General features: G+C 33.8%; 1 protein-coding gene across 17 annotated transcripts in view; it reads left to right on the top strand.

Moving 5' to 3' along the window:
• DMD (dystrophin) overlaps window positions 1-15723 on the top strand; it is a 2312475-nt gene that overhangs the window by 1071322 nt on the left and 1225430 nt on the right. The window lies entirely within an intron of this gene.

Genomic DNA, 15723 nt, shown 5'->3' with positions numbered 1-15723 from the left:
GCTTGGTAAATCTTCCTCCATCCCTTTATTTTGAGCCTTTGTGTATCCTTGCATGTGAGATGGGTTTCCTGGATACAGCACACTGATGGGTTTTGGCTTTTTATCCAACTTGCCAGTCTGTGTCTTTTGATTGGTGCATTTAGCCCATTTACATTTAGGGTTAATATTGTTATGTGTGAAATTGATACTGCCATTTTGATGCTAGCTGACTGTTTTGCCCGTTAGTTGATGCAGATGCTTCATTTTGTTGATGCTCTTTAGCATTTGGTATGTTTTTGGAATGGTACTGGTTGTTCCTTTCTGTGTGTAGTGCCTCTTTCAGGAGCTCTTGTAAAGCAGGCCTGGTGGTGACAAAATCTCATGAGTACTTGCTTGTTCGCAAAGGATTTTATTTTTCCTTCACTTCTGAAGCTCAGTTTGGCTGGACATGAAATTCTGGGTTGAAAGTTCTTTTCTTTAAGGATGTTGAATATTGGCCCCCACTCTCTTCTGGCTTGTATTTTTACATCTTTATGGTGTACATGTAATATTTTGTTACATGCATAGATTGTATAATGATTAAGTCAGGATATTTAGGGTATCCATCACCTCAAGTATTTAGCATTTCTCTGTGTTGGGAGTATTTCAGTTTCTCTCTTCTAGGTATTTTGAAATATACAATGCATTGTTTTTGACTATAGTCACCTACTCTGCTGTCAAACATCAGCATTTATGCTCTCTTCACAACTATATGTTTGTACCCAGTAACCAACCTCTCTTTACCCATTCTGCTCACCTACATTCTTCCCAGCCTCTGGTGTCTATAAAGACAAATGTTACATGTTCTTACTAATATGTGCTTAGGGAGATACAGTATAGAATGATAGATATTTTATCTTTAGATTAGGGATTTTAACCAAGTTTATTTTTGTTATAATAACTCTTACAACTGTATACCTGTTTTAATTCCTTGTCATATTGATGGTCATTATTTTATCATACATTTTATTTACTCTTATTCCTCATGTATAATTTTATAAATCATCATCTTCACTGCACTCTGCTGCATCTCTTCCCCCACTTATAGGTAATTTATAAGTTATGCTTTGTATTTGCATTTTCCTAGTGCTGTTTCCTCTTATAAGCAACAATTTTAAGCCTCTATTTCTATAATGTTACATCAAAGTTAAATAAGAACAATGCCCTCATCACCAAGGTGATTTACTTAACCAACACCTCATTATTTTCAATCAAAGGCAAAATTCTTTAAAAGCTAATGATTTATAATTTTATTTCCTGGATACTGTTGTTTTCACTTATTGTATCACATATCTAGTTTAAGAAGTCATGATTTCTTAAATTATACTTACACTATTATTACTTAAATTATGAACAAAAACCACACAAGGTTTATTTTTTTGTTTCCCTTATTTCTCCTTGTTTTAACATCTTTATTATATAGCCATCCTTCAGTATCTGTGGGACATTGGTTTCAGGACTGCCCCACAGATATCAAAATCCAAGGATTTTGATAAACAATACTGCAAATATGCAGTATTTTTTAGAGAATAATGGCAATAAAAATGTCTGTACATTTTCAATGTAGGCAAACCATTCATATATTTTTGCAAATATGTTCGATCCATGGTTGGTTAAATCCACAAATGTGGAACCCATGGATACAGAGGGCCAACTGTACTTCATTTTTAATTTGGTTGGAACACTTGAGAAATGTCCTCATAAAACACAAAGGATGTAAACTTTGTAAGCCTTGTATTTTCAAAATGATCTTTACTTTGCAGTTATCCTGTTAGGTTTATTGGGTAGTAACAGCATTCTTTAATATCTTTCCTCTTGTTTTAGTTGTCTCTGTAGGTTATGAACAATTTTCTTCTAGTTTCCATTGTTTTCTAGTTTCAGCTGTCTTCTAGCTACCATTGTGGCCAGTGTAAAGTCTGATTCTAGTCCAAATATCATTTCTTTGTGTTTAATCTTTTTTCTTTCTCTCAAACTCTAAAGATGCTCTTTGCCCCATACCTTTAAGTGCAGAAATTCCATTAGGATATAATTTAAAATGTTTCTAAATATATATCTCTATTTGTTATTTTATTTTAATTTTATTTTTGAGACAGGGTCTTGCTATTGCCCAGGTTAGAGTTCAGTGATGCAATCATAGCTCACTGCAGCCTTCAACTCCTAGGCTCAAGAGATCCTACTGCCTCAGCCTCCCGAGTAGCTGGGACTACAGGCAATCACTAGCATGGCTGGCTACTTTTTTTTTTTGAGATGGAGTTTCACTCTTGTTATCCAGGCTGGAGTGCAATGGCGCAATCTCGGCTCAGTGCAACCTCCACCTCCTGGGTTCAGGCAATTCTCCTGCCTCAGCCTCCTGAGTAGCAGGGATTACAGGCATGCACCACCATGCCCAGCTAATTTTTTGTATTTTTAGTAGAGACGGGGTTTCACCATGTTGACCGGGATGGTCTTGATCTCTTGACCTTGTGATCCACCCACCTCGGCCTCCCAAAGTGCTGGGATTACAGGCTTGAGCCACCACACTCGGCCAGCTGGCTACTTTTTTAAACATTTTTTTTTGCAGAGGTAGTGTCTCACTGTGTTGCCTAGACTGGTCTTGAACTCCTGAAATCAAGCAGTCTTCTCACCTCAGCCTCTTAAAGTACTGGTATTATAGTTGTGAGCCACCTCTTATTCTTTAATTCTTTTTTGTTCTTGGATACCATTTAAAAATAACCAATTAATATTAATAACTTCTTTAGCTCTGGAATTCTGTTGTGATTGTTTTATTTATTACAAATTTTCCATCTCTTCTCTTCTCTTATTCTGGGACTTAAAATTGCTTAATAGGTATCCTAGATCTATTTTCTAAGTTTCTTTTTTATTCAATATTAATATCAGTTTTATTCTATTTTTCTTTAAATTGTGGCATACTTCTGCTTGACTGTAAAAAGCCCACATTTTTTTTAGCAATCATTATTCTCTTTTCTAAATTGTCTATTGATTTTTTAAAAACCAGGTTACAGGCTTTCTGTTCTATAGTGATAACCTTTTAATGTTTCTAATTTTATTTTTTATTAAATATATCTTCTATTTCTTCTAGTTTTCTATTTGTATGGACTCTCAGCTTTATCTTTCTCTTCAACCCCTTGTGTCTTCTGAAAAAGCTTTGCTTTTTTTACTCTCATGCTTAAGTCAAAGAATGTTAATTGTCTTAGCACAAATGCAGTTAAGGTTTTGATGCTCCGATGCATAGTGATTGATTGAGAAGCAATGTGAATAATGAGAGTTTTTTTAATCTGGTGAATAATTATTTAACAAGCTGGAACCTATTCACAAAATGTATGTATGGGCCATCTTTGATCTCATGGAAAAGGGGTGGAAGTAAGGCTTTCCGTAGCCATGTAGTACAGACACTGTCCAGTAATGCCTGCATGAAACTAACCAGTGGGTACTGGCTCCTTCTTAGGTCAAACGGATGTCCTTAAATCAATGGTCTACCACAAATCATTCCACATATATACTTGAAAATCATCAGATCCATAATTTCTATCTCAGATCATGCCAAGATACACATATCTTTGAAATGCCACCAGTTCATCATCTTTTTCTCTTCATCTGCAATTTTTTTCCATAATTTCAGATCCTGATACCATACATTCTTCTAAATTCTAGCAGTTATTTGTGATTATCTTGAGGTTGTATGTACTTAGCTTGAAGGGAAACAGAAAACATGCCTATGAAGTGATTTACTCATTCTCAACATTTCCATTTTTTGTGTCTATATTTGCACAAACACATACATGTGCACATATGTAATAAGCTTTGACCAGATGAATAATGCATATTATGTATAAGTCACAATAATAGGTTTTAAAATTATCTTCAAAGTTGAGTGAGATTACTTACAGATTTAGGCTATGTCTACCTAAAAACAATATACAGTGTATTTAGCAATTCAGTTAAACCAATCAGATATAGAATAATAATAAATTGATTGAATTTTCAGCATGCGACATTTTAATTTGGATTTAGTAGCCAGTCTAAATCACCTTTGTGAAAAACTATGCTGCAAGTATTTTCAGATAGATACAATACTAGCATTAGATTTTTCATATATCTTAGTTTTCACATTATTATTTAAAATAGAAGACGTTGTTATATTTTTAATAAGCAATTTGAAAAAGGAGTGTTTCTTTCTTTTATGACTGCCATTATAAAAGAATATTAATCGAGTGCCCATTAGGTAACTTTAACCACATTGGGTACTAGGCAGCACTTTGGGCAGAGATTGAGTAGAATGAAAAACCATTACAGAACATACTTATGTATTAACATTATCTAGAAATAAAATGTATTGTCATTTTCTAGATTAGCACTATTGAATAGAACTTTCTGAGATGATGGAAATTTTCTATATCTACACTGTCCAATACAGTAGCTATTGAGGCTACTGAGAACTTAAAATATGGGTAGTAAAAACAGAGTACTAAATTTTTCATTGTATTTCCTTTTAAATAATTTAGATGCAATTTTTTTTAGCCAAATGTAGTTAATGACTACCATACTGAACAGTGTAATAATAGGCATCTTAACTAACACTCGCGTTTCTAATAAAATACTTCATTGAAAAACATAATCATAACACGTGCACATTTAGACATAGATACTGAGTTGCTACATTAATCTAGAGATAGTAGCCACATTTTCTGTGGGGTTTGACAGATGTAGTATACAAATAATAGTGTGAGTTTATTCTGAAAAATCAATTCAAGTTGACAGATCCACAAGGCAACAGATAATAAGTGATTTAGTAGGATAAAATATAACTGCAGAATTTAAGGTATTTCTATACTCATTTTTTCTTGTGTTACTTTTACTTTCACATTGAGTTAAGTATAGGTATGTGTGTGGAATGGAGGGAGGGTTCGTTTTTGCATGTCAACATATAAAAAGATCACTATGGCAAGTATTCCCAAGCTGATATTTTAGAATAGTTTACAATAAAAATATACTCTGGATATGTAAATGAAAACTTTTATGGGAAGAGTTTTGGACGAGTTATCAAAGGTTAAAATGAGTTTTTGACTACAGGTCTTCTCAATGCTAATAGACATTGTGACACCCATGAAAAAGCTATAATTAGTATATCTTAATATTGTCGATATATCATAATCTCAAATAATTACTTATGTTTGTATGCATGTATAATGAGGTACATTAATACCTAAAAGACAACTTAAGGGCCTAAACCTGCATGTACAATAACATGTAGCTAGAGTGCTATGAATTGGAGAATGTGACATAGTTAAATCAGATATACCTTTTAAATCTATGACAATAAAGGTTGCATAATGAAATGAAAATATTCCTGTTTGAATTCTGAATATTCCTAAATATACATTATATTATGAACGTAGATCCTGGTGATTCTTGCCACAGTGTATTTTATAGTTATCCTTTTAAGTTGATGCTTGTTTCTTCATTAATTTATGCAACAAATATTTTTGGTAACATACTGTATGCTCAGTAGTAGGCATGAGTCTTTGCTACATTTATTTTTGGCTGCCTTATAAGTTGACTAGGGTATATAATCTATTATGTGTCTTATCTATTAATGTGTAGGTTATTTTCTGGAGATGATTTTACAAGGCAGGCCATGATTGTTGCTGCTTATATATTGGTGCTTATGTAGTTGTTATCCTGGTGTCAACAAAAGTCTTTTATTTCTCTTCTCTCACAGGCCATACTTAGTGACTAAAATTTTTGCAAGTTACTGATTTATGTTAATTCTTTGAAAACCTTTATAAAAATGCAAATGTTGTCCTTTGAAAGAAAACACTAAACCACTGTAAGCCATTAACACATTTTCCAGATTCAGTTTATCAGCTTAATTAGATAGTAATTGAGCTTGGCCCTGAGGAATTAGGTAAATTTCATGCTGTAGAAAGTAAGAATCAACATGAGGCAGGTCAATGAGCAGGTCTGTCCAGACCTTTTATATAGGACACTGTTTATACCTGGCTTTCTAGAAGTAGGATATATTTAAAGACTGGCAAATTCAGCATCATCAGCATATCTTTTTCACTAACAGGCTGCCCTACTTTAAAATTTTATACTAATTTTAGAAAACAAATAATGTGGATATAAAGGATAATTTTCTCCCATATTTTTCCTTGATTTTTTATGTATTTTAGTGGGTTTTATTCTTTTTAAAAAAGGGGGTAAATTATATTGTTGATCACTTAATTTTATTCTGATGTGGGTATCTCCTTTTTTTGATTACATAGGTTCACATAAGCAATTTTATAGATGTTGCAATAAGAAGGGGGAAATTACATAAGAGGAAAGCACTCTCTCATTGCTATTTCTCTATGCAGGTTCATAACCAATATGCTTGGATTCATTGGACTCATTATTCAAGGTCTTTCTACCCAGTAACTTGACTAAACCTAAAAAAGGAAGTACTGTCAGAATGCTGTTATTGTCATGCCATTATATGTATCCAAAACAGTGATAAGGCAGACTAAACCCATATCAATCTCATCTGCATCATATTTTTTTGTTTTTATGCTTTACTGTTTGAGGGATTTTTAATCACTCTGGACTGATACAATAATTTTGCCAAATTTAATTGTGATTTGCATTTTATGCTTATAATATCTATTATAATTATCCAGGATAAATGAATTCTTAAAAACCCTCAATCTTCTTTATTATTATAATGACCCCTAGAAGGCAACTTGTCTTTCTCTGAAGACTTGTGAGCCTAGGAGACAGAGCTACTTGTCTAAGACAATTTAACTCTTTCCCATTGCCTTTTCATTTATGACCCATCTGAACCTACTTAAAGCATGTAATCCTATTTTGGATTTACATATCATTGTGTTATTACTTTTAAATAATCCATAATACTTAAGAATATCCTTTTGAGGAAAGATAATCAGATATAAACTGATATATTTTCACATTATGGCTCATAGATTTTCATATTATAGCTCACAGTAAATCATTAATAAATCTTCTTACTTGGAGGATTTGCTTATCTTCATCTTTGTTAACACTAATAAAGTAAAAAAAGGCTCCATAAGTATTTTACTGTTTTTGGTCAACGTAATAGTCTGTTTTTGTTAGTTAGACTTTGGATGCATTGATATATTTTTTATGTGTCATATTTATATGCGATATATGGTTATTTTTTGGCATATGTCATAATAATATGTCATATAGCACATTATTATTTTTGAGTTTCTTTGACCTCATAACTTATAAATGGGCCAGTAACCTCAATGCATTTAAAGGAGAGAGAAGCCTTTTAAATCATGAAGGAAAACATTTTGTTTAAAAACCTAGACATAATGCACCATTTGTTTCAAAACAGGATTGCTTTTATCTCATGCAGTTATGACCCTTCAAGAAAAAAATTTTATGTAATAAAAAGAATGTGATAACTGAAGTTTCAGATAAATGAAAGTTTATTTAAACTTTGTGAGTGATACCTCTGCCTACTTACATAGCTCAAAATCTCAAAGCTGTTTTGACCTCAACTTTATATCATATAAATCATAATTTTGATCTGTAATAATTATTAAGCATTGATCAAACTTTTGTCAATAAAAATAGGTATTTCAAGGTTTCTTTCACACACCTTGAATGTTGTCTCTAGAAAATGAGGCTAGTATATTCTTTTGGGTATATATAGTTAGAAATTAAAATAAACACAAAGAAATAAAATGAATTAGTCAGATTATAGCATTTCCTTGCTAATGATACATGAGTATCTATAATGATATAAGGTGGTAAAGAATGTTAACAAAAGCAACTTGATTTTCAAAAGGTTAGACAGGATTTGTACACATCAGAATTCAGGAGGATATAATTATTCAAGACAGAGTTAATGAAATTCAAATGAAAAGGATTAATCTGAATATAAGTACATGGATTTTGCATAAAGAAGAGAAAATGAACCTGATATTTCCAATTACACTGAGTTTTAAATAACTGTCTGAAATTTTTATTAAACCAAACTGAAAGTCATTCAATGCACGTAGTTTATTCATTATAGATTTGCATGAGTGTGTCAGTAGGAATGCTGTATTTTTAAGAAATAGATAGTAAACTAGATCTCCAAGTGTCTGACTCTCTTTTGATTCAATTTGTGGTAGTCTCTTGTATATAAAAATTATGAAAAGTCTCTACATATTAAACATTATTGTACATATCAGATTGCTATAATAAATGAGAATATTCAAACTCAGTACAACAGAATTTTCTAGAAAATGAGTTCACAATTTCCCAGTGGTGTCAAAGGGTTATTTTGGAATATTTCTATTTCTCATGAAAGTTCATGGTATCAACCCTTAGCTTTCTCTATTCAGTTGATCTGTACCACTTAACATCTGTTATCTATGATGACTGGATGCTATGTATCAAGATAGTAAATCCTTTAATAGATCTGTCTTCCTTAAATATACTTAGTGAAAAGCATTAACCTTTTGGAATTTAACTTATAACATATAGCTGAATTGTTGCCCATAGGTAATTGCAATCAGAAACATTTTAGACACTACAGGTATTCTAATTTATCTTTATAATGAAAAGAAGAAAAATTTTTAAAAAATTACTTGATTATCAGTAGTTTAGGATATAAATAATTAGATTTTTCTCATTCAGATTTTTCTAAAGTAATAAACTATAGCTTTCTATTTTCTTGATTATGTTCAACTGTAAGAATTTTAATATTTCTAAGTGTTCTAGAAAATTTGTTCATGCCATGGCTGAGCATGGAGGGATTATTTCCATGAATTGACACCAATTGCTCTATGGCTTATTTGTAATGATCTTGAAAATAATCACAATATGCATATTTTTTAAAATTTTTTATTGGATTTTAGGTTTTGGGGTACATGAGCAGAGCATGCAAGACAGTTGCATAGGTACACACATAGCAGTGTGCTTTGCTTTCCTTCTCCCCTTCACCCACATTTGGCATTTCTCCCCAGGCTATCCCTCCCCACCTCCCCCTCCCACTGGCCCTCCCCTTTTCCCCCCAATAGACCCCAGTGTTTAGTACTCCCCTTTCTGTGTCCATGTGTTCTCATTTTTCATCACCCACCTATGAGTGAGAATATGCGGTGTTTCATTTTCTGTTCTTGTGTCAGTTTGCTGAGGATGATGTTCTCCAGATTCATCCATGTCCCTACAAATGACACAAACTCATCATTTCTGATTGCTGCATAATATGCATATTATTAGAACATTTCCAACCTGCAGTTCAACGGCTAATATTTCTTCAAAGAGTTTTTCAGTTGGGTTAATAAAAACTTCTTTGTTATTAAAAATTTGTTTAAAATGATTTCTAGAACCAGACATAAAATGACAATTATTTGTCACTTATTTTGGGGACCTAAACATTTTTTAAAAATTGAACTCTTGTACACAGTGTGTAAAAGGATGGTTACCAGAAAAATTGGCAATTTAAACAGATGCCGCATAGCACTTTTCTGAAAGAGATATTCATTGAAATATAGTTGAAAATGGTTTTTATTTTAATGTGCTGATCATCATTAAATTGGTATATAATAAAATAATATATGGCAGACACATTGGATCATTTGGAGAGAAGCTTATCACATGAGAAGCCAGAGTACAGCGTGCAGCCTACATTCTTTAAGCACTGGTTTAGGACTATAACTAATGATGGATCTTAATTGCTGAGATACAGAATTCTGATCTTAGAGCTCAAATTATTATTTTTAAGTTAATCTCATTTATATTTCATTTTATTTTTTATCAAGTGTCACTGAATAACTTTATTCTCATCATACATAAGTTATGGGATACATGTGCAGAATGTGCAGGTTTGTTACATAGGTATACATGTGCCATGGTGGTTTGCTGCACCCATCAACTCATCATCTATGTTAGGTATTTCTCCTAATGCTATCCCTCGCCTTTCCCCTCACACCCAACAGACCCCAGTGTGTGATGTTCCCCTCCCTGTGTCCATGTGTTCTCATTGTTAAACTACCACTTATGAGTGAGAACATGTGGTGTTTGGTTTTCTTTTCTTGTGTTAGTTTGCTGATAACGATGGTTTCCAGCTTCGTCTCTGTCCCTGCAAAGGACATAAACTCATTCTCTTTTAGGGCTGCATAGTATTCCATGGTATATATGTGGCACATTTTCTTTGTCCAGTCTATAATTGATGGGCATTTGGGTTGGTTCCAAGTCTTTGCTATTGTGAATAGTGCGGCGGTAAACATACGTGTGCATGTGTCTTTATAGTAGAATGATTTATATTTCTTTGGGTATATACCCAGTAATGGGATTGCTGGGTCAAATGATATTTCTGGTTCTAGATCCTTGAGCAATCAACACACTGTCTACCACAATAGTTGAAATAATTTACACTCCCACTAACAGTGTAAAAGTGTTCCTATTTCTCCACATCCTCTCCAGCATCTGTTGTCTCCTGACTTTTTAATGATTACCATTCTGACATGAGATGGCATCTCATTGTGGGTTTGATTTGCATTTCTCTACTGACCAGTGATGATTAGCATTTTTTTCATATGTTTGTTGGTCACATTAATGTTTTTTTTTTTGAAAACCATCTGTTTATATTCTTTGCCCACTTTTTGGTGGGGTTGTTTTTGTCTTGTAAATTTGTTTAAGTTCCCTATAGATTCTGGATGTTAGCACTTTGTCAGATGGATAGATTGGAAAAATTTTCTCCCATTCTGTAGGTTGACTGTTCATGCTGATGATAGTTTCTCTTGCTGTGCAGAAGCTCTTTAGTTTAATTAGATCCCATTTGTCAATTTTGGCTTTTGTTACCATTGCTTTTGGTGTTTTAGTCATGAAGTCCTTGCACATGCCCGTGTCCTGAATGATATTGCCTAGGTTTCTTCTAGGGTTTTTATGGTTTTAGGTCTTACATTTACATATTTAATCCATCTTGAGTTAATTCTTGCATAAGGTGTAAAGAAGGGGTCCAGTTTCAGTTTTCTGTATATAGCTAGCCAGTTTTCCTAACACCATTTATTAAATAGGGAATCCTTTCCCCATTGCTTGTTTTTGTCAAGTTTGTCAAAGATCAGATGGTTGTAGAGGAGTAGTGCTATTTCTGAGCCCTCTGTTCTGTTCCAGTGGAATATGTGTGTGTGTGTGTGTGTGTGTGTGTGTGTGTGTGTGTGTGTGTATGTATGTTTTGGCACTAGTACCAAGCTGTTTTGGTTACTGTAACCTTGTAGTTTGGAGTCAGGTAGCATAATGTCTCCAGTTTTGTTCTTTTTGCTTAGGATTCTCTTGGCTATACAGGCTTTTTTTGGTTCCAAGTCATTTTTTCTAATTCTGTGAAGAAAGTCAATGGTAGCTTGGTAAGAATGGCATTAAATTTGTAAATTACTTTGGGCAATATGACTGTTTTCCTGATATTGTTTATTCCTGTCCATGAGCATGAATTGTTTTTCCATTTGTTTGTGTCCTCTCTCATTTCTTTGAGCAGTGGTTTGTAGTTCTCCTTAAAGAGGTCCTTCACATCTCTTGTTAGTTGTATTCCTAGATGTTTTATCCTCTTTGTAACAATTATGAATGGGAGTTCTCTCATTATTTGATTCTCTGTTTGTCTGTTATTGGTGTACAGGAATGCTTGTGATTTTTGCATGGTGATTTTGTATCCTGAGACTTTGCTGACGTTGCTCATCAGCTTAAGGAGTTTTGGGGCTGGGACAATAGGGTTTGCTAAATATACAATGATGTCTTCTGCAAACCGAGATAATTTGACTTCCTCTTTTCCTATTTGAATACCTTTTATTTCTCCCTTGCCTGATTGCCTTGGCCAGAGCTTCCAAAACTGTGTTGAATAGGAGTAGTGAAAGAGGGCATTCTTCTCTTATGATGGTTTACAAAATTCTTTCAGCTTTTGCCCATTCAGTATGACACTGGCTGTGGGTTGGTCATAAATAGCTCTTATTATTTTGAGATACATTCCATCATTACCCAGTTTATTGAATGGTTTTAGCATGAAGAGCTGTTGAATTCTATCAAAGGCCTTCTCTGCGTCTATGGAGATAATCATGTGTTTTTTGTCATTGGTTCTGTTTATGTAATGGATTACATTTATTGATTTGCATATGTTGAACAAGTCTTGCATACCAGGGATGGCACTGACTTGATCATGGTGGATATGCTTTTTAATATGCTGTTGGATTCGGTTTACCAGTATTTTATTGAAAATTTTCATATATTTTTTTTTTTTTTGAGACGGAGTTTCACTCTTGTTACCCAGGCTGGACTGCAATGGCACGATCTCGGCTCACCACAACCTCCACCTCCTGGGTTCAGGCAATTCTCCTGCCTCAGCCTCCTGAGTAGCTGGGATTATAGGCACGTGCCACTGTGCCCAGCTAATTTTTTGTATTTTTAGTAGAGACAGGGTTTCACCATGTTGAGCAGGATGGTCTCGATCTCTTAACCTCGTGATCCACCCGACTCGGCCTCCCAAAGTGCTGGGATTACAGGGTTGAGCCACCACTCCTGGCCTTTCACATTGATTTTTATCAGGGATATTGGCCTGAAATTTTCTTTCTTTTTTGTTGTGTCTCTGCCAGGTTTTGTTATCAGGATGATGCTGACCTCACAAAATAAGTTAGAGAGGAGTCCCTCTTTTTCTATTGCTCGGAATAGTTTTAGAAGATATGGTACAAGCTCCTCTTTGTACCTCTGGTAGAATTCTGCTGTAAGTCCGTCTGGTCTTGGGCTTTTTTTTTTGGTTGGCAAAAAAAAGTCTTAATTACTACCTCAATTTCAGAACTTAATTTTGGTCTATTCAGGTATTCGACTTCTTCCTGGTTTAGTTTTGGGAGGGTGTTTGTGTCTAGAAATGTATCCATCTCTTGTAGATTTTCTAGTTTATTTGTGTAGAGGTGTTGATAGTATTCTCTGATGGTAGTTTGTATCTCTGTGGAATCAGTGGTAATATCCCCTTCATCATTTTTTATTGTGTCTATTTGATTCTTCTCTCTTTTCTCCTTTATTAGTCTGGCTAGTGGTCTATCTATTTAGTTAATCTTTTAAAAAAACCAGCTCCTGGATTCATTGGTAAATCTGATTTTTATTTTAAGTTCCTTTATGCAAATGCCAAATAGTCAAAATTTGGGTTCACAGTTTTATTTAAGGAAGTAAATACATGTTAGCAGACAAAGTGAGTGTATTTTTAGTGCCCTTTTCATTACTGTATTTGTCCATACAACAAAAATCATATTCACACAATTTTTACTAGCTGTAATCCACAATTACTATATTTATTAAGCACCAATATGAATTAAAGATAGCTGAGAGCATCTCAAATGAAAGTAATGAAGATTGAGAAAACTACATGTCAAAGAGGAATCAGAAAATAGATACAAGTATCCTAGAATTTTTTTCAGAAAAAGTGATGAGGACATGCATCATAACTTGTTTGAATTCCCACTGCTTTTTAAATAACACCTAGACTTTTTCTAAAAATATGTCCAATCTGAAACAATTCCTTTGATTAAACATCAAAATAAATAAATAAATGAAAAACTACAACTTGTCCTCTACCTAACTCTATTCCTGATAACAAACACCTTTCTAACAATTTACAGGTATAAAATGCGTATCATTAAAAGCAAAGGTAATTGTGCCATTAAATAAATATTATAAAATATATGCTTTCTTTAAATGATATGGCGCTCTCTACCTCAGGAGTTAAAGCAACTAATGCAAAGAAGAAATGAGCTTATTAACTTGTAAATTTTATTAAGAATAACATAATGGTCACCAACCTAATGTAATGCCTGCAAAACATAAGCTTATGTTATTTGTGCTGTTGATTTTACTGTGTTAAACCTAATGGGTCAGTGAAAATTTCACATTCAAATAGCCTGCTGAGTTATTTTTCTTTTAAATTGGTAAAATGCATATTAGAGAAATAGAGAAATTAAGAATTTCTTAAGAAATCTATCATTAAATTCTGAATTTTATTTATCAAATTCTGGCTCAAGTTTCTAATATCCTTTTAAATATAAATGAGAGAAATATGTATATTATCATTCCATTGATCATGAAGGAATGTGTGCTATGGGTTTGGTCAAGATATGCAGAATAAAACAAATGTTGTAAAAGGCATAATTATTTAAAAACTAGGGCCAGGCGTGGTGGCTCACACCTGTAATCCCAGCACTTTGGGAGGCCAAGGCGGGTGGATCATGAGGTCAAGAGATGGAGACCATCCTGGTTAACATGGTGAAACACCATCTCTACTAAAAATACAAAAAATCAGCTGGGCATGGTAGCACTTGCCTGTAATCCCAGCTACTCAGGAGGCTGAGGCAGGAGAATTGCCTGAACCCAGGAGATGGAGGTTGCAGCGAGCCGAGATTGAGCCATTGCACTCCAGCCTGGGTAACAAGAGTGAAACTCCATCTCAAAAAAAAAATTAAAAAACTAATTTGTGCAATTCTATGAGTTTGCTATATCAGAAGTAGATGAGACATCTAAATTAGAATTTCATTTTTTACATCATGTAAGAATTGAGTATAAAAGTCCTAAGTCAGGTAAGTTAAAAAGAAACATACACAGACCAGCTTATAAACTTTATTCATCTTTGTGTGGGGCTCAGTCGAGGATCCCCCAAAGTACAAGTTATTACATTACTGTAAAAATGAGTATGGTCTTGTCATAAAAGGCTGTGCGGTAATAAATGGCTCTGTTAGCATGCTTTTCTTCTGAAGGTCCCCAAAGACCCTACCACTGAAACCCTCAGGTGACCTCATCAACAGGCAGGTGGCAGTTAGTCAATTCTAGACAAAGTTACTGGGAGAATAATTTCAATTACAAGAATTTTGCTGCCTATACTGTAGACAGAAGAGAGCAGAGGTCATCTGTCTTTCTGAATTTGTATGCTGAATAGTATTATTTTTTACTCTTATAAGAAATAGGGAAAGAGGCATTACTGAGAAACTCCAAAAGGACTCTGGAGCTAGAAATTCTCATCATACCCAGCTCTTGGATCCCAGTTAGAAAAGTCTAGATGCACGAGAAGAGGTTAGAGGTCCCTTATGTCTCAGGACATTCTGGAGGTATTTTTAAAATATAAATTCCACAGTCACTTCTGCTCATACAGCACTTTAATTAGCAGCTTAACTTTTGAAGACACTACCAACAAAAACAGGAGCTAATGTCTAGAATTTGCAGAAGAGGGCTTAATACAAAGTTATATGCCAGCCTCACTACTTTATATCTGTTGTATCTCAATGAAGATCTTGGGGAAAATGTATAGAAAAGTAGCCTTCATTACTAATAAAACGGATATGAACCCCCCTCACCCAATCTCATCCCTAGATTTCCAGAAAAACTAGAATTTTAAATGCCAGTGGCAAATTAGAAATTTAAATGCCAGTTTCAAAAATCATCTTTTTCTCAGCATAAAACTACCCTTCTTATGACCTCATGTTCTTTCATGTTATATTCATGGTGCTGATATATGTGTATCGCTTATTATGAAATGCTTCTAATGCTTTTTTGGAATAAGTACATATATAATCAAATAACCTTTTTACTAGAGTTATCATTATTAGTTTTTGAATCCAGTTTCAGCCCAGTTTGTAGATTGAGTTGTCAGCTATAGAATGAAACCTATATAAACTCAGTAGAGGAGTTTTCACTGTTAGGAAGCTAAAAGAATTGTTCTTTTGTATA

The sequence above is a fragment of the Callithrix jacchus genome, chromosome X (assembly GCF_049354715.1).
Source record: "Callithrix jacchus isolate 240 chromosome X, calJac240_pri, whole genome shotgun sequence".
Taxonomy (NCBI): domain Eukaryota; kingdom Metazoa; phylum Chordata; class Mammalia; order Primates; family Cebidae; genus Callithrix; species Callithrix jacchus.
The sequence above is the reverse complement of the archived record's forward strand: the minus strand, read 5'-3'. Positions and strand labels throughout refer to the sequence as shown.